At 42.7% G+C, this 25805-nt stretch overlaps 1 long non-coding RNA gene across 1 annotated transcript; it reads right to left on the minus strand.

Moving 5' to 3' along the window:
- Positions 1 to 3630: 3630 nt before the first annotated feature.
- LOC106571764 (uncharacterized) lies at positions 3631 to 24398 on the minus strand. The gene is made up of 2 exons (XR_001320999.3): positions 7283 to 24398; positions 3631 to 4091 (listed from the first exon to the last, which is right to left on the minus strand). It is a non-coding gene; the product is annotated as an uncharacterized LOC106571764 (long non-coding RNA).
- Positions 24399 to 25805: the final 1407 nt, after the last annotated feature.

Below are 25805 nucleotides of genomic sequence, written 5' to 3' on the forward strand. Positions count from 1 at the left end.
CACACACAGCCACACTGTGCTCTTTTGGACAATATTTACCTAGCGAACCACCGTGACATTCACCCCCAGCTGATGTACGACCTAGTACACTTGAACAAACAGGGTGTCAAGGTGTTCTCTAGGAAACTGAAAGAAACTGCTCTGGGACAAAGCAAATACCAAAATAAGAGAAACTCTGCCATATATCCTCCAAGATCATGACCAGCAGCCCTCACCCAGAGAGACCAGCTCCACCCTACACCACAGGGCCACATCCAGAGAGACCAGCTCTACCCTACACAACCAGGCCCCATCCAGAGAGGCTAGCTCCACCCTGCACCATCGTGCCCCCTCCAGAGGTCAGCTCCACCCTACACCATCGGTTCCCTTCCAGAGAGGCCAGCTCCACCATAAAAATCAGGCCCCATCCAGAGCAGCAAACACCACCCTGCTCCATCGGGCACCTTGCAGAGGCCAGCTCAACCCTACACCACCAGGCTCCATCCAGATAGACCAGCTCCAGCCTGCAACGTCAAATCCCTTCTAGTGGACAGCAACCCCCCACCCGTCTACCCCTAATGCTAACAGGACAACACCCCAATCAGAAGAGACAACAGTCCAACAAGAAAGCTATGCAGAAGTAGCACGAAGAATAGAGCACCCTGCTGCAGCCGATCTAAACAAGATAAGGCATTATTTGTTATGAGAAATAGAATTATTAGAAATACAACCTATTATCATTATGAGTTCAGTTTTATATAAGCTACACAGGAAACGGTTAAAGTTAGCTCACATAAATATATGTAGCCTCAGATACAAAGTCCATGAGATCAGTAATTAGCTAATCTTAGATCATATTAAAGCTACAATGTGTAATTTTTGGACGACCCGACCAAATTCACAAAGAAATCTGAGTTAGAGATCTTCCATTCTCATTGAAAGCAAGCCTAAGATGCGTTAGAGCTGTTCTGTGTGCGCTATTTATATGCTTCCCATTCTTTAGATTTGTTTTTGCGTCTTTTACTTTTGGTTTTGTACACCAGCTTCAAACAGCTGAGAATACAATATTTTTGGTTATGGAAAATATATTTCACAGCAGTTTAGATGGTACAATGATTCTCTACACTATACTTGCTTGGTTTGTCACATAAACTGAAATTAGGCAAACTGTTAGAACTTTAGCAACCAGGAAATGGCTGAGCAATTTCTGCATAGGGCATCTTTAAGTTTCGATTTTTGCATCTTTTACTTTCAGTTTTGTACACCAGCTTCAAACAGCTGAGAACACAATATTTTTGGTTATTGAAAAGATATTTCACAGTGGTTTAGATGGTACAATGATTCTCTACACTTACTGACCCATCGGTGTACCGTTCGTTCAGTCAACATCCAAACTTAAATAACGAAGACGGATAATCATTTGGACTGCATTAATAATTTTTTATATGTCATCCACAAGATTTAATTACTGAACAGAGATGGTGTGGGTGTAGAAAAGAGGGTCTGCCACAGGATATTTCTGCTAAGGATTTTCAAAGTAAAAGCTGTGTGACTAACGTTGGAACTTTACCTGACCATTGCTCCAGCTAGCTAGCTTTCACCATTAGTTAAATACACTAACGTTACTTGTTGGTCCTTATATGTGTTATTTATTTTATAGTCTTTTTTTGCTAATCTTTATCAAAGGTGTCAAATTTTGGACCTATTTTTATCTTGACTTTGAAATTGTTTGACTTAAAAGTTGTTAGTTTTGTTATTACGTTAAATTTACTAACATTTCATAGTTAGTAAATGCATTGCCATCTCTAAATTGATGAATAATTTAACATCTTTACCAGCTGTCTGATTAAATTCATTGATATGTGTTGCTAAGGTTATATATATATATATATATATATATATATATATATATATATATAATATACTGCTCAAAAAAATAAAGGGAACACTTAAACAACACAATGTAACTGCAAGTCAAACACACTTCTGTGAAATCAAACTGTCCACTTAGGAAGCAACACTGATTGACAATAAATGTCACATGCTGTTGTGCAAATGGAATAGACAACAGGTGGAAATTATAGGCAATTAGCAAGACACCCCCAAAAAAGGAGTGGTTCTGCAGGTGGTAACCACAGACCACTTTTCAGTTCCTATGCTTCCTGGCTGATGTTTTGGTCACTTTTGAATGCTGGCGGTGCTTTCACTCTAGTGGTAGCATGAGATGGAGTCTACAACCCACACAAGTGGCTCAGGTAGTGCAGCTCATCCAGGTTGGCACATCAATGCGAGCTGTGGCAAGAAGGTTTGCTGTGTCTGTCAGCGTAGTGTCCAGAGCATGGAGGCGCTACAAGGAGACAGGCCAGTACATCAGGAGACGTGGAGGAGGCCGTAGGAGGGCAACAACCCAGCAGCAGGATCGCTACCTCCGCCTTTGTGCAAGGAGGAGCACTGCCAAAGCCCTGCAAAATGACCTCCAGCAGGCCACAAATGTGCATATGTCTGCTCAAACGGTCAGAAACAGACTCCATGAGGGTGGTATGAGGGCCCGACGTCCACAGGTGGGGGTTGTGCTTACAGCCCAACACCGTGCAGGACGTTTGGCATTTGCCAGGGAACACCAAGATTGGCAAATTCGCCACTGGCGCCCTGTGCTCTTCACAGATGAAAGCAGGTTCACACTGAGCACATGTGACAGACGTGACAGTCTGGAGACGCCGTGGAGAACGTTCTGCTGCCTGCAACATCCTCCAGCATGACCGGTTTGGCGGTGGGTCAGTCATGGTGTGGTGGGCATTTCTTTGGGGGGCCGCACAGCCCTCCATGTGCTCGCCAGAGGTAGCCTGACTGCCATTAGGTACCGAGATGAGATCCTCAGACCCCTTGTGAGACCATATGCTGGTGCGGTTGGCCCTGGGTTCCTCCTAATGCAAGACAATGCTAGACCTCATGTGGCTGGAGTGTGTCAGCAGTTCCTGCAAGAGGAAGGCATTGATGCTATGGACTGGCCCGCCCGTTCCCCAGACCTGAATCCAATTGAGCACATCTGGGACATCATGTCTCGCTCCATCCACCAACGCCACGTTGCACCACAGACTGTCCAGGAGTTGGCAAATGCTTTAGTCCAAGTCTGGGAGGAGATCCCTCAGGAGACCATCCGCCACCTCATCAGGAGCATGCCCAGGCGTTGTAGGGAGATCATACAGGCACGTGGAGGCCACACACACTACTGAGCCTCATTTTGACTTGTTTTACGGACATTACATCAAAGTTGGATCAGCCTGTAGTGTGGTTTTCCACTATAATTTTGAGTGTGACTCCAAATCCAGACCTCCATGGGTTGATAAATTGGACTTCCATTGATTATTTTTGTGTGATTTTGTTGTCAGCACATTCAACTATGTAAAGATAAAAGTATTTAATAAGATTATTTCATTCATTCAGATCTAGGATGTGTTATTTTAGTGTTCCCTTTATTTTTTTGAGCAGTGTATATCGCTAAGGTTATCCAAATGTTAGCATTATTTTCAATTATAACTTTATTCTTACAAATATATGGGGTGATCACAGAGCCAAAGCAAAGTAGCAGTTACTGAAATAAAGTTACTCGAGTTTTTCAACAGAAGTAAAGCATGGAAAATATACAAGACATGACATAATACAATACATTTTATTTTATTCACACCAACGGACATAACTAACTCTTGTGATTGCCATATCAACAGAATTGATTGGAATGTGTTTTAGTGCAGCTCACATAAACAAAAACAGTAGACAGTAAAAACAGTAGCACAAAATAACATACAAAACATCAAATAACTCATATTTGATGATCTTGAGGGCCTCTGTACATACTAGTGACAAGTGCTAACCAGAAGAGTATTGTCCTCACTGAAGTGCCTGTGAGAGGAAGCTACTAGACTATTGAGACACAGCCAGTATCTCCTCAAGGTGAGGTGTTGAAGGTGCCCCCCAGGGGTCGGCAGGAGGCAAAGGGGGAGAAGTCCTTGCGGGCAAACATGAAGATGTCGCACAGTTTTTCGTAGTAACAGGATATACAAGAAGTCGGCCATCATGGCGTGGAGCTCCGAGTGCTGCCACAGGTACTTCTCCTATAACACACCACACACACACACACACACACACACACACACACACACACACACACACACACACACACACACACATCAAATCAAACGATGTCACATGTGCTGAATACAACAAGTGTAGACTTTAGTGAAATGCTTACTTACAAGCCCTTAACCAACAGTGCAGTTCAAGAAATAAGAAAATATTTACCAAGTAGACTAAAATAAAAAGTAATAAAAAAGTAGCACAATAAGAATAACAACAATGAGGTTTATATACAGGGGGCACCGGTACCGAGTCAGAGTGTGGGGTACAGGTTAGTTGAGGTAATTTGTACATGTGGGTGACTATGCATAGATAATAAACAGTGAGTAGCAGCAGTGTACAAAAGGGGGGGGAACAATGTAAATTGTCCGGTGGCGATTTTATTAATTGTTCAGCAGTCTTATGGCTTGGGGGTAGAAGCTATTCAGGAGCCTCTTAGTCGTAGACTTGGCGTTCCGGTACCGCTTGCCGTGTGGTAGCAGAGAAAACGGTCTATAACTTGGGTGACTGGAGTCTGACAATTTTATGGGCTTTCCTCTGACACCGCCTATTATATAGGTCATGGATGGCAGGAAGCTTGGCCCCAGTGATGTACTGGGCCGTTCACACTACCCTCTGTAGCGCCTTACAGTCAGATGCCGAGCAGTTGCCATACCAGCAGTGGCGGTTCTAGACCATTTCAACTGGGGCCAGTTGTACTGTTAGAGGGGCCAGTTACATTAGACGTTATTGTTGTCATATCGTTTTCTTCACTGCATTGCAGGCATTAGCAGGCAAAAGACCATGTTCATAATCATTAGTGTTCCGTGTTGCCACTGTCTAATAACGGATGTAAAAAAAGAACGATAGCAAAAATGTTATGTAAACATGATTTAATTTCATACTCCACATTTAGGGGGGCCACAAGGGGGTCCAAAATTGTTGTCACAGGGGCACTGCCCCCCCCAGAACCGCCCCTGCATAGCAGGCAGTGATGCAACTGGTCAGGATGCTCTCTAGGTGCAGCTGAAGAACCTTTTGAGGATCTGGGGACCCATGCCAAATCTTTTCAGTCACCTGAGGGGAAAAGGTTTTGTCGTACCCTCTTCACAACTGTCTTGGTATGTTTGGACCATGATAGTTCGTTGGTGATGTGGACACCAAGGAACTTGAAAATCTCGACCCGCTCCACTACAGCCCCGTCGATGTTAATGGTGGTCTGTTCGGCCCATCTTTTCCTGTAGTCCACGATCAGCTCCTTAGTCTTGCTCACATTGAGGGAGAGGTTGTTGTCCTGGCACCACACTGCCAGTTCTCTGACATCCTCCCTATAGGCCGTCTCATCATTGTCGGTGATCAGGCCTACCACTGTTGTGTCGTCAACAAACTTAATGATGGTGTTGGAGTCGTGTTTGGCCACGCAGTCGTGGGTGAACAGGGAATACAGGAGGGGACTAAGTACACACCCCTGAGGAGTCCCAGTGTTAAGGATCAGTGTGGCAGACGTGTTGTTGCTTACTCTTACCACCTGGGGCGGCCAATCAGGAAGTCCAGGATCCAGTTGCAGAGGGAAGTGTTTAGTCCCAGAGTCCTTAGCTTAGTGATGAGCTTCGTGGGCACTATGGTGTTGAACGCTGAGCTGTAGTCCATGAACAGCATTCTCACATAGGTGTTCCTTTTGTCCAGTTGAGAAAGGGAAGTGTGGAGTGCGATTGAGATTGCATCATCTGTGGATCTGTTGGGGCGGTATACAAATTGGAGTGGGTCTAGGGTGTCCGGGAGGATGCTGTTGATGTGAGCCATGACCAGCCTTTCAAAGCACTTCATGGCTACCGACGTGGCGGTAATCATTTAGGCAGGTTACCTTCTCTTCCTTGGGCACGGTGACTATGGTGGTCTGCTTGAAATGTAGGTATTACGGCTCAGTCAGGGAGAGGTTGAAAATGTCAGTGAAGACACTTGCCAGTTGGTCCGTGCATGCTTTGAGTACACGTTCTGGTAATCCGTCTGGCCCAGCAGCTTTGTGAATGTTGACCTGTTTAAAGATTTTGTTCACATCAGCTACCAAGAGCGTTATCACACAGTCATCCAGAACAGCTGGTGCTCTCGTGCATGCTTCAGTGTTGTTTGCCTCGAAATGAGCATAAAAGCATTTAACTCATCTGGTAGGCTTACGTCACTGGTCAGCCCGGATTAGTCTCCCGCTCCTTGAACGTGGAAGCTCTAGCCTTTAGCTCGATGCGGCTGTTGCCTGTAATCCATGGCTTCTGGTTGGGATATGTACGTACAGTCACTGTGGGGATGACGTTGTCGATGCACTTATTGATGAAGCCATTGACTGAGGTGGTGTACTCCTCAATGCCATTGGATGAATCCTGGAACATATTCCAGTCTGTGCTAGCAAAACAGTACTGTAGTGTAGCATCTGCGTCATCTGACCACTTCCATATTGAGCGAATCACTGGTACATCCTGGTTTAGTTTTTGCTTGTAAGCAGGAATCAGGAGGATAGAATTATGTTCAGATTTTCCAAATGGAGGGCGGGGGAGAGCTTTGTATGCTTCTCTGTGTGTAGGCGTAAAGGTGGTCTAGGATTTTTTTCCCTCTGGTAGCACATGTGACATGCTGGTAAAAATTGTGTAAAACTGATTTAAGTTTGCCTGCATTATAGTCCCCGGCCACTAAGAGCGCTGTTTCTGGGTGAGCATTTTCTTCTTTGCTTATGTCCTTATAGAGTTGGTTGAGAGCGGTCTTAGTGCCAGCTTCGTTCTGTGGTGGTAAATAGACAGCTACGAATAATATAGATGAGAACTCTCTTGGTAGATAGTGTGGTCTACAGCTTATCATAAGGTACTCTACATCAGGCGAGCAATACCTCAAGACTTCTTTAATATTAGACATCGCGCACCAGCTGTTATTGACAGACACACACCCCCACCTCTCGTCTTACCAGAGGTAACGTCTGTTCTGCCGGTGCATGGAAAATCCCGCTAGCTCTATATTGTCCGTATCGTCGTTCAGCCATGTCTCGGTGAACCATAAGATGTTACAGTTTTTAATGTCCCGTTGGTAGGATAATCTTAATCGCATCAGGTCAGGTTGGAAATTTAAGGGTTAGTGGTTTAAGATGAAGGGGCTAAGGTGAGAGTAGGGGATAAGGGTAGGGTGTAGGGAAAGACTAATATGTCACCTTTCTGTATGTCCTCTTCCCACACCAGACAACCTCTTCTCAAAGCTTACCATCGCTCACTTCTGACACAGAACACACAAACATGTAAATAGGGGAACATTCATAATAGTGTGTGTGTGTGTGTGTGTGTGTGTGTGTGTGTGTGTGTGTGTGTGTGTGTGTGTGTGTGTATTTGGGGCAGGAGCAGCAGGAGACTCATGTTGACGGGAGAGCCCACCTGCACAGGAAAAGGAAATGTCATCACACAGGGAGAAAAAGATGGCATCAGCAATGCTATTTTTTATATTAAAGAACAAGTTCACTACTGACTTTCAGCATGCATATACTGTAGGGAAGGGCACTCAACTTGTACTGCACTGACTCAGATGACTGATGATTGGCTAAAATAAATGGATAATAAGATGATAGTTGGAGCTGTATTGCTAGATTTCAGTGCAGCCTTTGATGTTATTTATCCACATTTTTTATTGAAAAAAACTCACTTGTTAGGGCCTTACATCACCTGACATCACATGGTTGGAGAGTTACTTATCCAATAGAAGCTTCTCTAACATCAGATATGTACAGTGCGGTACTCCTCAGGGCAGTTGCCTTGCGCTGTTACTCTTCTCTGTTTTTACAAATGATTTGCCACTTGTCTTACAAGAAGCTAAAACGACTATGTGCTGATGATTGCACACTACACATCAGCACTTACAGCAAGTAAGCTCACTGAGACTCTTATTTACAGTCAGTGTCAGAATGGGCAATTGACAATAAAAAGGTCTTCAATGCATCTAAAACCAAAATCATTCTATTTGGTTCAAAGTACTCTTACAACAAAACCTCAAGTGGAGTTGTGCATAAAGGGTGTGACCATTGAACTTATTGAAGAAGCTAAACTCCTAGGAGTAACATTGGATGGTCAGTTGTCATGGTCAAGTCATATAGACAAAGTTGTGAAAATGGGGAGCACACATAAAATGATAGTCTGTAATAAAAAGATGTTCTGCATTTTTGACACAAAGATCAACTTTAATCTTGTCCCATCTTGATTACTGTCTGGTAAAGTGGTTGGGTGCAGCAAAGAAAGACCTAGCAAAGCTGCAGCTTGGCTCAAAACAAAGCAGCACGCCTTACCCTTAATTGCACACACAAAACTAACATTAACAACATGCACTATAGTCTTTCATGTTTGAGCGTTGAGGAGAAATTGACTACTACTCTTCTAGACCTTTTAAGAAATATTTTGTTTGTTGAAAATGCCTAACCACTTGTATGATCTATTTGCATACACCTTTTTAAGGGACCAAAAGTAATTGGACAATTTGCTGCTCAGCTGTTCCAAAGCCAGGTGTGTGTTATTCACTCATTAGTTAATTTACAAGTAAGCAGATAAAAGGTCTAGAGTTGACTTCAAGTGTGGCATTTGCATTTGAAATCTGTTGCTGTTAATCCTCAATATGAAGTCCAGAGCTGTCACTGCCAATGAAGCAAGCCATCATTAGGCTGAAAAATCAAAACAAACCCATCAGAGAGATAGCGAGAATATTAAGTGTGGCCAAATCAACTATTTGGTATATTCTTAAAAAGAAAGAACGCACTGGTGAGCTCAGGAAAACCAAAAGGCCCGAAAGACCACAGAAAACAACTGTGGTGGATGACAGAATTCTTTCCCTAGTGAAGAAAAACCCCTTCATAACAGTTGGCCAGATCAAGAACACCCTCCAGGAGGTAGGCATATCTGTGTCAAAGTCAACAATCAAGAATAGACTTCACCAGAGAAAATACAGAGGGTTTACCACAAGATGTAAACCATTGGTATATAGTTGAAGTCGGAAGTTTACATACACTTGGTTGGAGTCATTACAACTTGTTTTTCAACCACTCCACAAATTTCTTGTAAACAAACTATAGTCTTGGGAAGTCGTTTAGGACATCTACTTTGTGCATGACACAAGTCATTTTTCCAACAATTATTTACAGACAGATTATTTCACTTACAACTCACTGTATCACAATTCCAGTGGGTCAGAAGTTTACATACACTAAGTTGACAGTGGCTTTAAACAGGTTGGAAAGTTCCAGAAAATGATGTCATGGATTTAGAAGCTTCTGATAGGGTAATTGACAACATTTGAGTCAATTGGAGGTGTACCTGTGGATGTATTTCAAGGCCTATCTTCACACTCAGTGCCTCTTTGCTGGACATCATGGGAAAATCAAAAGAAAATCAGCCAAGACCTCAGAAAAGAAATTCAAGTCTGATTCATCCTTGGGAGCAATTTCCAAATGCCTGAAGGTACCACGTTCATCTGTACAAACAATAGTACGCAAGTATAAACACCATGGGACAATACAGCCGTCATACCGCTCAGGAAGGAGACGCGTTCTGTCTCCTAGAGATGAACATACTTTGGTGCGAAAAGTGCAAAACAATCCCAGAACAACAGTGAAGGACCTTGTGAAGATGCTGGAGGAAACAGCTACAAAAGTATCTATATCCACAGTAAAACGAGTCCTATATCGACATAACCTGAAAGGCCACTCAGCAAGGAAGAAGCCATTGCTTCAAAACCGCAATAAAAAAGCCAGACTACATTTTGCAACTGCACATGGGGACAAAGATCGTACTTTTTGGAGAAATGTCCTCTGGTCTGATGAAACAAAAATAGAACTGTTGGGCCATAATGACCATCGTTGTGTTTGGAGGAAAAATGGTGAAGCACGGGGGTGGCAGCATCATGTTGTGGGGGTGCTTTGCTGCAGGAGGGACTAGTGCACATCACAAAATAGATGGCATCATGAGGAAGGGAAAATTATGTGGATATATTGAAGCAACATCTCAAGAAATCAGTCAGGAAGTTAAAGCTTGTTCGCAAATGGGTCTTCCAAATGGACAACGACTCCAAGCATACTTCCAAATTTGTGGCAAAATGGCTTAAGGACAACACAGTCAAGGTATTGGAGTGGCCATCACAAAGCCCTGACCTCAATCCTATAGAACATTTCTGGGCAGAACTGAAAAAGCGTGTGCGAGCAAGGAAGCCTAATGGGCCAAAATTCACCCAACGTATTGTGGGAAGCTTGTGGAAGGCTACCCAAAATGTTTGACCCAAGTTAAACAATTTAAAGGCAATGCTACCAAATACTAATTGAATGTATGCAAACTTCTGACCCACTGGGAATGTGAGGAAAGAAATAAAAGGTGAAATAAATAACTCTACTATTATTTTGACTTTTCAGAATTCTTAAAATAAAGTGATGATCCTAACTGACCTAAGACAGGGAATTTTTACTATGATTAAATGTCAGGAATTGTGAAAAACTGAGTTTAAATGTATTTGGCTAAGGTGTATGTAAACTTCCGACTTCAACTGTGTATTCAATTAAATTAATACGGCATTGTAACATTGATGCCTTTCTCTCTCTCTTTGCAGGGGATTAGACAGATGAACTGCAGCCACTAACACCTAATTAAACTAATTCTTGTCTAAACTGAAGAGCTGCTCACAGTGCAATCCCTTGGGACAGAAAACACGTGGGTATTTTAGAATGAGCTTCATAAATTATGTTTTGACAAAACATGATAAACAATAACATGGGCTAATCTATTTCTATCTAAATTGTGATGTTGCACACTACTGAATAATATCCTGCGATATGATTATCCTGGTGGCAGGGAGGTTCACAACAAACTCTTTACATCTGCAGGGTGTTAGGGTGGAATGTCCTTCAACCTGGAACAAGCAGAGACAAGGGGGAAGAAATGAACCTCACTGGTCAATTTCAGTGCTGGTTCAAGTTCCTAAAGACACAACTACCTTTAGTAATGTGAAATTGTTTTGTGGCTTGGTCACATTGTTTACAGTAAGAGTAAACACATCTACTGTGGCAATTTACCCGACACTGTATGAATGGAAACTAATATTGCTGTAGCCCACTCACAGTTCTCATTGTTTAATATTTATGTTTTCCAAAAATGTCTGTGGTATTGATTTTTCTTATCAAGGTCAGGGATAAAATAACCCTGGACTGTCCATATTTGAAAATTGGAACTACAGTGGGGGAAAAAAGTATTTGATCCACTGCTGATTTTGTACATTTGCACATTTACAAAGGAATGATCAGTCTATAATTTTAAATGGTAGGTTTATTTGAACAGTGAGAGACAGAATAACAACAAAAACATCCAGAAAAACACTTGTCAAAAATGTTATAAAATGATTTGCATTTTAATGAGGGAAATAAGTATTTGACCCCTCTGCAAAACATGACTTAGTACTTGGTGGCAAAACCCTTGTTGGCAATCAGAGGTCAGACGTTTCTTGTAGTTGGCCACCAGGTTTGCACACATCTCAGGAGGGATTTTGTCCCACTCCTCTTTGCAGATCTTCTCCAAGTCATTAAGGTTTCGAGGCTGACGTTTGGCAACTCGAACCTTCAGCTCCCTCCACAGATTTTCTATGGGATTAAGGTCTGGAGACTGGCTAGGCCACTCCAGGACCTTAAAACCGCTTACATCTAGATGTTCCGCTAGCGGAACGCTTCGCCAATATCCAATGATAGAGCGTGGCGCGAATTACAAACACCTCAAAAATCCAAAAACATACATTTTTCAAACATATGACTATTTTACACCATTTTAAAGACAAGACTCTCCTTTATCTAACCACATTGTCCGATTTCAAAAAGGCTTTACAAAGAAAGCAAAACATTAGATTATGTCAGGAGAGTACCCAGCCAGAAATAATCACACACCCATTTTTCAAACTAGCATATAATATCACAAAAACCAAAACCACAGCTAAATGCAGCACTAACCTTTGATGATCTTCATCAGATGACACTCCTAGGACATTATGTTATACAATACATGCATGTTTTGTTCAATCAAGTAAATATTTATATCAAAAAACAGCTTTTTACATTAGCATGTGACGTTCAGAACTAGCATACCCACCGAAAACTTCCGGTGAACTTACTAAATTACTCACGATAAACGTTTACAAAAAACATAATTATTTTAAGAATTATAGATACAGAACTCCTTTATGCAATTGCGGTGTCCGATTTTAAAATAGCTTTTCGGAGAAAGCACATTTTGCAATATTCTGAGTAGATAGCCCGGCCATCATGGCTAGCTATTTTGACACCCACCAAGTTTGGCACTCACCAAACTCAGATTTACGATAAGAAAAATTGGATTACCTTTGCTGTTCTTCGTCAGAATGCACTCCCAGGACTTCTACTTCAACACCCAATGTTGTTTTGGTTCCAAATAATCCATAGTTATATCCAAATAGCGGCGTTTTGTTCTTGCGTTCAAAACACTATCCGAAGGGTGACGCGCCGGCGCATATCGTGACAAAAAATATTCCATTACCGTACTTCGGAGCATGTCAAACGCCGTTTAAAATCAATTTTTATGCGATTTATCTCATAAAATAGCGATAATATTCCGACCGGGAGACCTTGTTTTCGTTCAAACACTGAAAATAAAAAATGGAGTCATCACATGCACGCGTGCACCCGTGTCATTGTTCTCAGAACGACCACTTTCCAAAAACCCCTAGTGTTTTTCACCCAGGGACTGCAGAGATCTCATTCCACGTTCTGGTGCCTTCTGAGAGCCGATGGGAGCCTTAGAAAATGTCACGTTACAGCAGAGACCCTCTATTTTCGATAAAGAGGCTATAGAAGGACAAGAAATGGTCAGACAGAGCACTTCCTGTATGGAATCTTCTCAGGTTGTGGCCTGCCATATGAGTTCTGTTATACTCAGACACCATTCAAACAGTTTTAGAAACTTTAGGGTGTTTTCTATCCAAATCAAATAATTGTATGCATATTCTAGTTTCTGGGCAGGAGTAATAATCCTATCCCCTATCCTAAACAGGTTAATGTGCTTCTTCTTGAGCCACTCCTTTGTTGCCTTGGCCATGTGTTTTGGGTCATTGTCATGCTGGAATACCCATCCACGACCCATTTTCAATGCCCTGGCTTAGGGAAGGATGTTCTCACCCAAGATTTGACGGTACATGGCCCCATCCATCATCCCTTTGATGCAGGAAAACACCCCCAAAGCATAATGTTTCCACCTCCATGTTTGACGGTGGAGATGGTGTTCTTGGGGTCATAGGCAGCATTCCTCCTCCTCCAAACACGGCGAGTTGAGTTGATGCCAAAGAGCTCCATTTTGGTCTCATCTGACCACAACACTTTCACCCAGTTGTCCTCTCAATCATTCAGTTGTTCATTGGCAAACTTCAGACGGGCATGTATATGTAGAAAGAGGAGGAAGGGAAGCACTACTAAGGTACACAATAGTAAATGTTGGTAGACAGAAGGTGCTCTTTGGTAAAAGGGGTGAGTTGGTCATCAAAAAGAAAGGAGGACCAAGGCACTGCTCATATAATTGATTAAAATGCCTTTATTAGTATGGCATGTTCAATAGAAAATGTTTTTAAAAATCCGAGGCGTTTCGGCTGCATGGCCTTCGTCAGGGAGAACAAAGAAATAATACAATGTTCTCTTTTTAACAGCTTTTCCAATTAGCCCTAATTTGAACAGGGAGTGGTTACAAAATTGATTGGACACACCTAGTAAGCAATACTATACACACTTTAAAGTGAAATCATAAAAATACAACTCCAAGCTAGAAGTATCAGAACACTTAAAAAGGTAGTTCTAACCTTAAATATGGCTGGGAGAAGTGTCAAGAATAAGAAAGCAATATATTCCATAGTACACTAGAACACAGCAAAACATGAACAACAAGAGTCTAAACATAGCTGAGGGCAATTGAGCAAAATGTCCACTAGATGACAGCAAATGGACCCATCACAACCCTACAGGAAGGGTGAGAAATCCATATCTTCATTTAAACCCGGGTATTTAGTGGCCTGTAGTTTGTAAATCCCGAAACTTTCCCTTTGGTTTAACTGTTTAAGACGGTCCCCTTTTCTAATAGAGGCCGGGATATGATCAATACCCATAGCTTGTAGGGAGGCAGGGTTGCCATGGTGTAAGGACGTGTAGTGCCTTGCCATGGGGTAGTCGTCATTGCCTACCCGTATGGCGTACTTGTGTTCCGCTAGGCGGTCTTGAAGGCGTCTCTTTGTCCGTCCAATGTAGAACACCTTGCACTGTGGACATTCCAATCTATAGATGACATGAGTGGTTTTGCAGTTAATGAAATGCTTGACGTAATACTCCATTTTGGAAGCTGTATCAACAAAATACTTTTTCTGTGCAATATTTCTACAATGGTTGCACTGGTTACATTTAAAAGAGCCCTTGGGTTTGTGGCCAAGCCAAGTTTTTTGAGAGTCACCCGGAAGATAGCTGTGGACTAATTTGTCCTTTAGGGTAGGACATCTCTTAAAGCTTATGACTGGTGTCTCAGGAAAGACTTGGCGTAGTAGCGTATCACTTTGGATGATTCCCCAATTATTTTTTATGATTCTTTTAATGTTCTCTGCTTCAGTGCTGTATTTTGTAACAAAATACACTCTCTCTGATGCATCATGAGGCACTCCGCTTCGCAACAAGTTCTCTCTGTCAAGTAATCCAGCCCTTATACCTGCATCTTTCAGGACCTGAACGCTGTAGCCCCGATTCAAGAAGCGATTCTCCAATTCAGCAGATGACACTATAGTCCGTTTCCTGATCGCAAATTTTGCGGACTCTTTGGAATTGGCCATATGGAATATTCTCTTTTAGCCTTTTGGGGTGAAAGCTGTCTGCCCTCAGAATGGTATTCCCATCTGTAGGCTTCCTAAAGATTGATGTGTGCAAACAACCTTTGTCATTTTTACTGAGGTCGAGGTCCAGAAAAATAGTGTTATCCTTGCTGTACTCCATAGTAAGTTTGATGTTAGGGTTAATGCTGTTAAGGTATTGGTGGAAGGAAATAAGTTAATCTTCTGAGCCGGACCAAAAAAGGCAAACATCATCAATATAGCGTCCCCACCATATAATCCGGTCAAAGAAATGGTTATTAGAAGGATCCAAAATGAAGTCATTTTCCCATTTACCCAAGTACAAACCAGCGTAGGAAGGGCTGTAGCAAGCTCCCATGGCACATCCTTTGACCTGTTTAAAAATACGGTCCTGAAAGATAAAGATGTTATGATTAAGAGTCCATTCAGTCAGTGAGACAATGAATTCTGTGGGAGGCATCTTAGTTTCAAGTCGAGGTACTCAAGAAATGGTGCATAGCTGCCAATCCTTGATCATGTTCAATGGTGGTGTATAGAGACTCCACATCCATGGTGACTAAAAAGGAAGCTGTACCTATATTGTTCAATTCCTTAATTTTGTTCAACACATCTGTGGTATCTTGAAGATAGGCTGGGAGTGACGTCAGAAAAGGCTTAATAAAGTAATCAATGTACTTAGAGATGGGTTCTGTCAGACTTTCATTACCACTAATGACTGGCCTGCCTGGGGGATTTAAGACTTTTGTGGACTTTTGGAAGAAGGTAAAAAGAAGCCATACGTGGAGACTACCATTGAAAAGAAATTTGAACTCATAGTCTGAAATGTAGCTTAGCTTCTGTGAGGATCCCTTTCAATTCAGTTTTTAGGTCCTCTGTAGGGTTGAAGGTAAGAGATTGGTAGAATTCATCATTGTCTAATTGACGGTAGACTTCTGTCACATATGTCTTTACTCCACACTACTGTAGCGCCACCTTTGTCTGCTTTTTTAATCACAACCCATTCGTTTTTGGAAAATGATTCAACTGCATCCCTCTCTGTCTTAGAAAGGTTACGTCGTGTTTGGTTGGAGTCAATTTTACCCTTAAACAGATTCTCCACCTAAAAATTCACCTTCTTGGCAAATGTATTTAGTGTGGCATTCTGGACGATGGGAAAAAAGGTGGACTTGGGCTTAAAAGGTGTTTTTGAGGGAACAGAAACTGCCTGACCTGAGACACTGGCGTCTGTAGTTGGAGAGATGTTTTGCTTATACCAGGGCATGTATATGTATTCTTGAGCATGGGGACCTTGCGGGCGCTGCAGGATTTCAGTCCTTCACGGCGTAGTGTGTTACCAATTGTTTTCTTGGTGACTATGGTCCCAGCTGCCTTGAGATCATTGACAAGATCTTCCCGTGTAGTTCTGGGCTGATTCCTCACCGTTCTCATTATCATTGCAACCCCACGAGGTGAGATCTTGCATGGAGCCCCAGGCTGAGGGATATTGACAGTTCTTTTGTGTTTCTTCCATTTGCGAATAATCGCACCAAATGTTGTCACCTTCTCACCAAGCTGCTTGGCGATGGTCTTGTAGCCCATTCCAGCCTTGTGTAGGTCTACAATCTTGTCCCTGACATCCTTGGAGAGCTCTTTGGTCTTGGCCATGGTGGAGAGGTTGGAATCTGATTGATTGATTGCTTCTGTGGACAGGTGTCTTTTTTACAGGTAACAAGCTGCGGTTAGGAGCACTCCCTTAAGAGTGTGCTCCTAATCTCAGCTCGTTACCTGTATAAAAGACACCTGGGAGCCAGAAATCTTTCTGATTGAGAGGGGGTCAAATACTTATTTCCCTCATTAAAATGCAAATCAATTCATAACATTTTTGACATGCGTTTTTCTGGATATTTTTGTTGTTATTCTGTCTCTCACTGTTCAAATAAACATACCATTAAAATTATAGACTGATCCTTTCTTTATCAGTGGGCAAACGTACAAAATCAGCAGGGGATCAAATACTTTTCCCCCCCACTGTACATCAAGTCAATCGGAGAATTGAGTTATTTGTTCCAGAAGGGCATTGGCCGGAATCGAACCCACACCGACACGGTAGGCCTATATGTGCGCGCCCTAACTGCTAGGCCACCCCAGGGACAAAATGTTGAGTTCATTCGTAACCTTACAATATCAATATTGTGTTTAGCTATATAAAACAACACTTTTTGATGTGTATGGCTGCATTTCAGATACATTTTTGTATATTTGAATGTTGCAGTAATAGGACTTAGGCCTAGTATTTGAGCAAGCGAGAGAGAACATAATAATAGGAAGTCCTGATCCCAATGACTCGACTGCCCTCGCATGGAGAGAAAGAGAACTATTCATTTTCAGCCACTCACCAGGCTCATTTGCATTTCTGGATGCATTAGGAAAATTCTCGCGACATCTATACTCATGCACACACTCCCTGGTTTGGAGATCTGTTAGTAATTACAGTATTTTGATAATTAAAGTTAACAAGGTGATGTAATCCTGATAGATATAAAAGACACTCTCCACTGCAGCAGGGGAGCCCTGTGTGTTGTTATAGCAGCGAGGATGACCCTTAGGAAATTCAGTGTGTAAGACCAATCAAGGCACCACCAGTGTGTGTGTGTGTGTGTGTGCGTGCGTGCGTGCATGTGTGCGTGAGTACATGCTTGTGCATGTCTGCATGTGTGTGTGTTTTCCCCAACTTCCATTTCATGGTTCCGTTAGCGTGGAACTGTTATGTGTTTGGGTCTTGTCCCCTGGTGAGAAGTGTGGCTGCCGTACCCTGGTTGTTAAAACGCAGCCGTATGTGTGTACGGCTGAGGTCATCCACGTGCTGTCATTTAGAATTAGAATGATAGGGTATGGACACACATGCCGAGCTAGCCATAAGTTTCCTCACCGGTAACTGAGAATGGAAGTAAACATTTTGCCTGTTCTGGGAATGTTCATTTTTGGGTTTTAAGACCATGAGGAAACCTGCAGAAAATGTATTGCTTAAGTACTGAAATTCCCACAGAAGAGCGTAGTTTCTTAATGTTCTCTGAACACTCTGAGAACATGACCTAAAATACACTGAACAAAAATATAAAACGCAACAATTTCTAAGATTTTACTAAGTTACAGTTCTTATAAAGGAAATGAGTCAACTGAAATAAATTCATTATGCTCTAATCACATGACTAGGAATACAGATATGCATCTGTTGGTCACAGATACCAAGCATGGATCAGAAAACCAGTCAATATCTGGTGTGACCACCATTTGCCTCAAGCATGCAGTGCGACACATCTGCATCGCATAAAGTTGATCAGGCTGTTGTTGTGGCCTTTGGAATGTTATATTATAGTTTAATGTAATAGTTTAATGTAATACTATTATAGTGTAAATTTCAACTAGTATACAACTTTTATGGACAAACTACAACATATTAAGTTATCTATTCAAATAAGCCCCTAAATCGTACGTAATTTTCTTAACTTAAACTTGATGGGTAGGGTTTGGTCGGGCTTGCTTCTACCTCTCCCCCCGATTTGGTCCTGCCGTACACACGTACGCTATGGTCACAAGACGCAGGCCTTCTTATTGTCCCTAGAATGTATAAAAAAAAAAATATATTTTTATTTTATTTATTTCACCTTTATTTAACCAGGTAGGCAAGTTGAGAACAAGTTCTCATTTACAATTGCGACCTGGCCAAGATAAAGCAAAGCAGTTCGACAACATACAAAAACACAGTTACACACATGGAGTAAAACAACATACAATCAATGATGCAGTAGAAAAAAAATAAAAAATAAGACTATATACAATGTGAGCAAATGATGTGAGACAAGGGAGGCAAAGGCAAAAAAATGCCATGGTGGCAAAGTAAATAAAGTATAGCAAGAAAAACACTGGAATGGTAGATTTGTAGTTTGAAGAAAGTTCAGAGATAAAATATAAATAATATGGTGCAAAGGAGCAAAATAAATAAAATAAATAAATAAATACAGTAGGGGAAGAGGTAGTAGTTTGGGCTAAATTATAGATGGGCTATGTACAGGTGCAGTGATCTGTGAGCTGCTCCGACAGCTGGTGCTTAAAGCCAGTGAGGGAGATAAGTGTTTCCAGTTTCAGAGATTTTTGTAGTTCGTTCCAGTCATTGGCAGCAGAGAACTGGAAGGAGAGACGACCAAAGGAGGAGTTGGCTCCAGGGGCGACCAGAGAGATATACCTGCTGGAGCGCGTGCTACAGGTGGGTGCCGCTATGGTGACCAGCGAGCGGAGATAAGGGGGGACCCCACCTAGCAGGGTCTTGTAGATGACCTGGAGCCAATGTGTCTGGCGACGATTATGAAGCGAAGGCCAGCCAACGAGAGCGTACAGGTCGCAGTGGTGGGTAGTATATGGGGCTTTGGTGACAAAACGGATGGCACTGTGATAGACTGCATCCAGCTTGTTGAGTAGGGTATTGGAAGCTATTTTGTAAATGACATCGCCGAAGTCGAGGATTGGTAGGATGGTCAGTTTTACGAGGGTATGTTTGGCAGCATGAGCGAAGGATGCTTTGTTGCGAAATAGGAAGCCAATTCGAGATTTCACTTTGGATTGGAGATGATTGATGTGAGTCTGGAAGGAGAGCTTACAGTCTAACCAGACACCTAGGTATTTGTAGTTGTCCACAAATTCTAAGTTAGAACCGTCCAGAGAAGTGATGCCGGACAGGCGGGCAGGTGCAGGCAGCGATCGGCTGAAGAGCATGCACCCAGTTTTACTTGTGTTTAGGAGCAGTTGGAGACCACGGAAGGAGAGCTGAATGGCATCGAAGCTCGTCTGGAGGGTTGTTAACACAGTGTCCAAAGAAGGGCCAGAAGTGTACAGAATGGCGTCGCCTGCGTAGAGGTGGACCAGAGACTCACCAGCAGCAAGAGCGACATCATTTATGTATACAGAGAAAAGAGTTGGCCCAAGAATTGAACCCCGTGGTACCCCCATAGAGACTGCCAGAGGTCCAGACAGTAGGCCCTCCGATTTGACACACTGAACTCTGTCAGAGAAGCAGTTGGTGAACCAGGCGACGCAATCGTTTGAGAAACCAAGGCTACTGAGTCTGCCGATGAGGATGTGGTGATTAACAGAGTCAAAAGCTTTGGCCAGGTCAATGAATACGGCAGCACAGTATTGTTTTTTTATCGATGGCGGTTACGATGTCGTTTAGGACCTTGAGCGTGGCTGAGGTGCACCCACGACCAGCTCTGAAACCAGATTGCATAGCGGAGAGGGTGCGGTGGGATTCGAAATGGTCGGTAATCTGTTTGTTGACTTGGCTTTCGAAGACCTTAGAAAGGCAGGGTAGGATGGATATAGGTCTGTAGCAATTTGGGTCAAGAGTGTCACCTCCTTTGAAGAGGGGGATGACAGCAGCTGCTTTCCAATCTATGGGAATCTCAGACGACACGAAAGAGAGGTTGAACAGGCTAGTAATAGGGGTTGCAATAATTTCGGCAGATAATTTTAGAAAGAAAGGGTCCAGATTGTCAAGCCCAGCTGATTTGTAGGGGTCCAGATTTTGCAGCTCTTTCAGAACATCAGCTGAATGGATTTGGGAGAAGGAGAAATGGGGGAGGCTTGGGCGAGTAGCTGTGGGGGGTGCAGTGCTGTTGAATGCAGTAGGGGTAGTTAGGTGGAAAGCATGGCCAGCCGTAGAAAAATGCTTATTGAAATTCTCAATTATAGTGGGCTTATCGGTGGTGACAGAGTTTCCTATCCTCAGTGCAGTGGGCAGTTGGGAGGAGGTGCTCTTATTCTCCATGGACTTTACAATGTCCCAGAACTTTTTAGAGTTGGAGTTGCACGAAGCGAATTTCTGTTTGAAAAAGCTAGCCTTGGCGTTTCTAACTGCCTGTGTGTATTGGTTTCTAACTTCCCTAAAAAGTTGCATATTGCGGGGGCAGTTCGATGCTAATGCAGAACGCCACAGGATATTTTTGTGTTGGTTAAGGGCAGTCAGGTCTGGGGAGAACCAAGGGCTATATCTGTTCCTGGTTCTAAATTTCTTGAAAGGGGCATGCTTATTTAAGATGGAGAGGAAGGCATTTTTTTTAAATAACCAGGCATCCTCTACTGACGGGATGAGGTCAATATCCTTCCAGGATACCAGGGCCAGGTCGAATAGAAAGGCTTGCTCGTTGAAATGTTTCAGGGAGCGTTTGACAGTGATGAGTGGAGGTCGTTTGACCGCTGACCCATTACGGGTGCAGGCAATGAGGCAGTGATCGCTGAGATCTTGGTTGAAAACAGCAGAGGTGTATTTAGAGGGCACGTTGGTTAGGATGATATCTATGAGGGTGCCAGTGTTTGCGGCTTTGGGGTTGTACCTGGTGGGTTCATTAATAATTTGTGTGAGATTGAGGGCATCAAGCTTGGATTGTAGGATGGCTGGGGTGTTAAGCATGTCCCAGTTTAGGTCACCTAGTAGCACGAGCTCTGAAGATAGATGGGGGGAAATCAGTTCACATATGGTGTCCAGAGCACAACTAGGGGCCGAGGGGGTCTATAGCAGGCGGCAACGGTGAGAGACTTGTTTTTGGAGAGGTGGATTTTTAAAAGTAGAAGTTCAAATTGTTTGGGTACAGACCTGGATAGCAGGACAGAACTCTGCATGCTATCTCTGCAGTAGATTGCAACACCGCCCCCTTTGGTCGTTCTATCTTGTCTGAAAACGTTGTAGTTAGGGATGAAGATTTCAGAGTTTTTGGTGGACTTCCTCAGCCAAGATTCAGACACAGCTAGGACATCCGGGTTGGCAGAGTGTGCTAAAGCAGTGAATAAAACAAACTTAGGGAGGAGGCTTCTAATGTTAACATGCATGAAACCAAGGTTATTACGGTTACAGAAGTCATCAAAAGAGAGCGCCTGGGGAGTAGGAGTGGAGGCAGGCACTGCAGGGCCTGGATTCACCTCTACATCCCCAGAGGAGCAGAGAAGAATAAGTATGAGGGTACGGCTAAAAGCTATAAGAATTGGTCGTCTGTGACGTCCAGAATAGAGAGAAAAAGGAACAGGTTTCTGGGGGCGATAAAATAGCTTCAAGGTATAATGTACAGACAAAGGTATGGTGGGATGTGACTACAGAGGAGGTAAACCTAGGCATTTAGTGATGAGAGAGATATTGTCTCTAGAAACATCATTGAAACCAGAAGATGTCATAGCATGTGTGGGTGGAGGAACTGAGAGGTTGGATAAGGTATAATGAGCAGGGCTAGAGGCTCTACAGTGAAATAAGCCAATAAACACTAACCAGAACAGCAATGGAGAAGGCATATTGACATTAAGGAGAGGCATGCTTAGCCGAGTGATCAAAGGGTCCAGTGAGATTCAGACAGCTAGCCGGGCCATAGGTAGCAAGCTGGTGGAAGATGGGAGGGAGGTCTGTTTTTAGCCACCTCATGCGTTTCCGTCTGTGGGTTAGTGGGGTTCCGTGTGGAAGGGGGGGACCAGTCCAAGTTGGCAAAATAGTTAGTTAAAGTGGCCCAAGAAAAGTGTCCGATAGACCTATTCAGATCGCAGCCGAAAAGACAGCTAACGATTAGCGGGCCGCAGATGGGCGATCAGGTTACGTCGCGACGGAGGGGCCAGTTGGATAACTCCCTCGGGCAGATAACGTCGGTGGTCCAGTCGTGAAGACCCGATGGGGCTCCGCATCGGCAGTAAAACGGGTCAGGATAGGTGAGTTGTAGCCCAGGAGACACTTCAGCTGGCTAGCTCAGGAATAGCCCAGGAGTGGCTGACGGAACTCTTCAGCTGGCTAGCTCCGTAATAATGTGTGTTAATTCCGTGACCGACGTTGCCAATAGCTGCAAGATCCAGGTGTAAATGTCCAGAGCATGCGGTAGAAAATCGGGGAAAGGAGAGAGAATAGGTCCGGTATGCTCTGGTCTGAGTCGCGCTGTACAAAAACTGGCGATAGCTTTTCGAGCTAATGGATAGCTGAGGACAGCTAACCGTGGCTAGCTGAACTTCAACGTTAGCCAGTGAAAATGGCTAAACACTTGCTAGCTTCTGTTGTGGAATTCAGATGAGGTAAATAATACTTTCTTTGATTGTATTTGATTGATGTACCTGGTCCATTACATCAAGTTTAAGTTCATTTAAGAGAATTACATACGATTTAGGGGCAGGTAGTAGGCTAACGTTGGGGTACTTCAACTTCCAGTTTATGCTCTCGGATGTAGAAATTCAAATTTATAGCTTTCGACAGCAATACGCTATCATACTGAACAAGCTTACAGAGGCTAGCACTGGAGTAATATGATCAAATGCTTGGGTTCTAGTCAGGATTCTAGTTTAAACTGAAGTTTATTTATTGCTTAATCCACCTAGCCGGGGAGTACCACATTTCAGTGGTCTAATAAAGAAGTGACAAAAGCATGAATTAGCTTTTCTGCATAATTTTTGGTCCTCCAATAATCGGCATCGCTGTTGAAAAATCATAATCGGTCGACCTCTAGTTAGGACATCTCCTTTGTGCATGACAAGTTATTTTTCCAACAATTGTTTACAGACAGATTATTTCACTATATCACAATTCCAGTGGGTCAGAAGTGTACATATACTAAGTTGACTGTGCCTTTAAACAGCTTGGAAAATTCCAGAAAATGATGTCATGGCTTTAGAAGCTTCTGACAGGCTAATTGACATCATTTGAGACAATTGGAGGTGTAGTTGTGGATGTATTTCAAGGGCCTACCTTCAAACTCAGTGCCTCTTTGCTTGACAGCATGGGAAAATCAAAAGAAATCAGCGAAGACCTCAGAAAAAAAAAAAGCAGACCTCCACAAGTCTGGTTCATCCCTGAGAGCAATTTCCAAACGCCCTGAAAGTACCACATTCATCTATGCAAGTATAAACACCATGGGACCACGTAGCCGTCATGCCGCTCAGGAAGGAGACGCGTTCTGTCTCCTAGAGATGAACATACCTTGGTGCGAAAAGTGCAAATCAATCCCAGAACAGCAGCAAAGGACCTTGTGAAGATGCTGGAGGAAACAGGTACAAAAAAGTGTATATATAAGTTCTTATTGTCAAAGTAAATAACATGATGCTGCCACCAGTGTGTTTCACAGTTGGGATGGTGATCTTCGGCTTGCAAGCCTCCCCCCTTTTTCCTCCAAACATAACGATGGTAATTATGGCCAAATAGTTCCCCAAGAAATACAATCTTTGTTCCCATGTGCAGTTGCTAACCGTAGTCTGGCTTTTTTTAATGGCGGTTTTGGAGCAGTGGCTTCTTCCTTGTTTTACTGTGTGGCTCAGTTGGTAGAGCATGGTGTTTGCAACACCAGGGTTGTGGGTTCGATTCCCATGGGGGATCAGTATGGGGGGGAAAAAAATGTATGAAATGTATGCATTCAATACTGTAAGTCGCTCAGGATAAGAGCGTCTGCTAAATGACAAAAAGAAGTGTATATATATATAAAACTATATAATAAATAAATATATAACAAAAGTTGACACCAACTTATTCAAGGGTTTTACATATTTTTGTACTATTATCTACATTGTAGAATAATAGTGAAAACAAACTATGAAATAACACATGGAATCATGTAGTATCCCCTCAAAAAATTATATTTGTGGAAATCTGTCCTTTGGTCTGTAGTCCAATTTGACATTTTTGGTTCCAACCACCGTGTCTTTGAGACACAGAGTAGGTGAACGGATGATCTTTGCATGTGTGGTTCCGCTGTGAAGCATGGAGGAGAGGGTGTGATGGAGAGGGGGGTGCTTTGCTAGCGACAATGTCAGTGATTTATTTCAAATTCAAGGCCCACTTAACCAGCATGGCTACCACAGCATTCTGCAGCGATACACCATCACATCTGGTTTGGGCTTAGTGGGACGATCATTTGTTTTTCAACAGGACAATGGCCCAAAACACACCTCCAGGTTGTGTAAGGGCAATTTGACCAATGATGAGAGTGATGGAGTGCTGCATCAGATGACCTGGCATCCACAAATCACCCGACCTCAACCCAATGGAGATGGTTTGGGATGAGTTGGGCTGCAGAGTGAAGGAAAAGCAACCAGCATGTGGGAACTCCTTCAAGACTGTTGGAAAATCATTCCTCATGAAGCTGGTTGAGAGAATGCCAAGAGTGTGCAAAGCTGTCAAGGCAATGGGTGGTTACTTTGAAGAATCTAAAATATAAAAATGTATTTTGATTTGTTTAACATTGTTTTGGTTACTACACGAGTCCATGTGTTATTTCATAATTTTGATGTCTTCACTATTATTCTACAGTGTAGAAAATAGTAAAAAAATAAATAAAGAAAAACCCTTGAATGAGTAGGTGTCCAAACTTTTGACTGGTACTGTATATAAAAAAAAGTTAATGCAGTTACTTAAACAGCTGTATCATTAGATCCGTAGCACATATTTGAATAGCGGAGGAGTAGATGTCCAACTTGTTGGGAAAGTGGTCAACATTTTAGTTTTTTATTAAAAAGTTGAAGAAATGTCTGGCACGGTTAGTTAAACAACTATCGTTTGATCGGTATAAGTTATTTTTTTCAGAGTTCTCATTTGAAAAGCAGAGAAGTAGATCTCATACGCTCTAACTCTTAGTCTCAATTGTTGGCAGCGGTCAAAGTAGTGGGTGTGTCAATTGTTGCATTTACCGTGAATGTAAATGTTCGGAGTTATGTCACAATTGGTAGATTTTTTTTTAAAGTTGAAAATATGTACAAAAGCAACTCAATCCAGACTAGTCTTCACGTTAAAGTTTCAACGGCGTTTCTAGCTTAAACGGTGTAAGAGGAGTTGAGTACTA

The sequence above is a fragment of the Salmo salar genome, chromosome 15, assembly GCF_965601325.2.
Source record: "Salmo salar chromosome 15, fSalSal1, whole genome shotgun sequence".
In the NCBI taxonomy this organism is placed as follows: domain Eukaryota; kingdom Metazoa; phylum Chordata; class Actinopteri; order Salmoniformes; family Salmonidae; genus Salmo; species Salmo salar.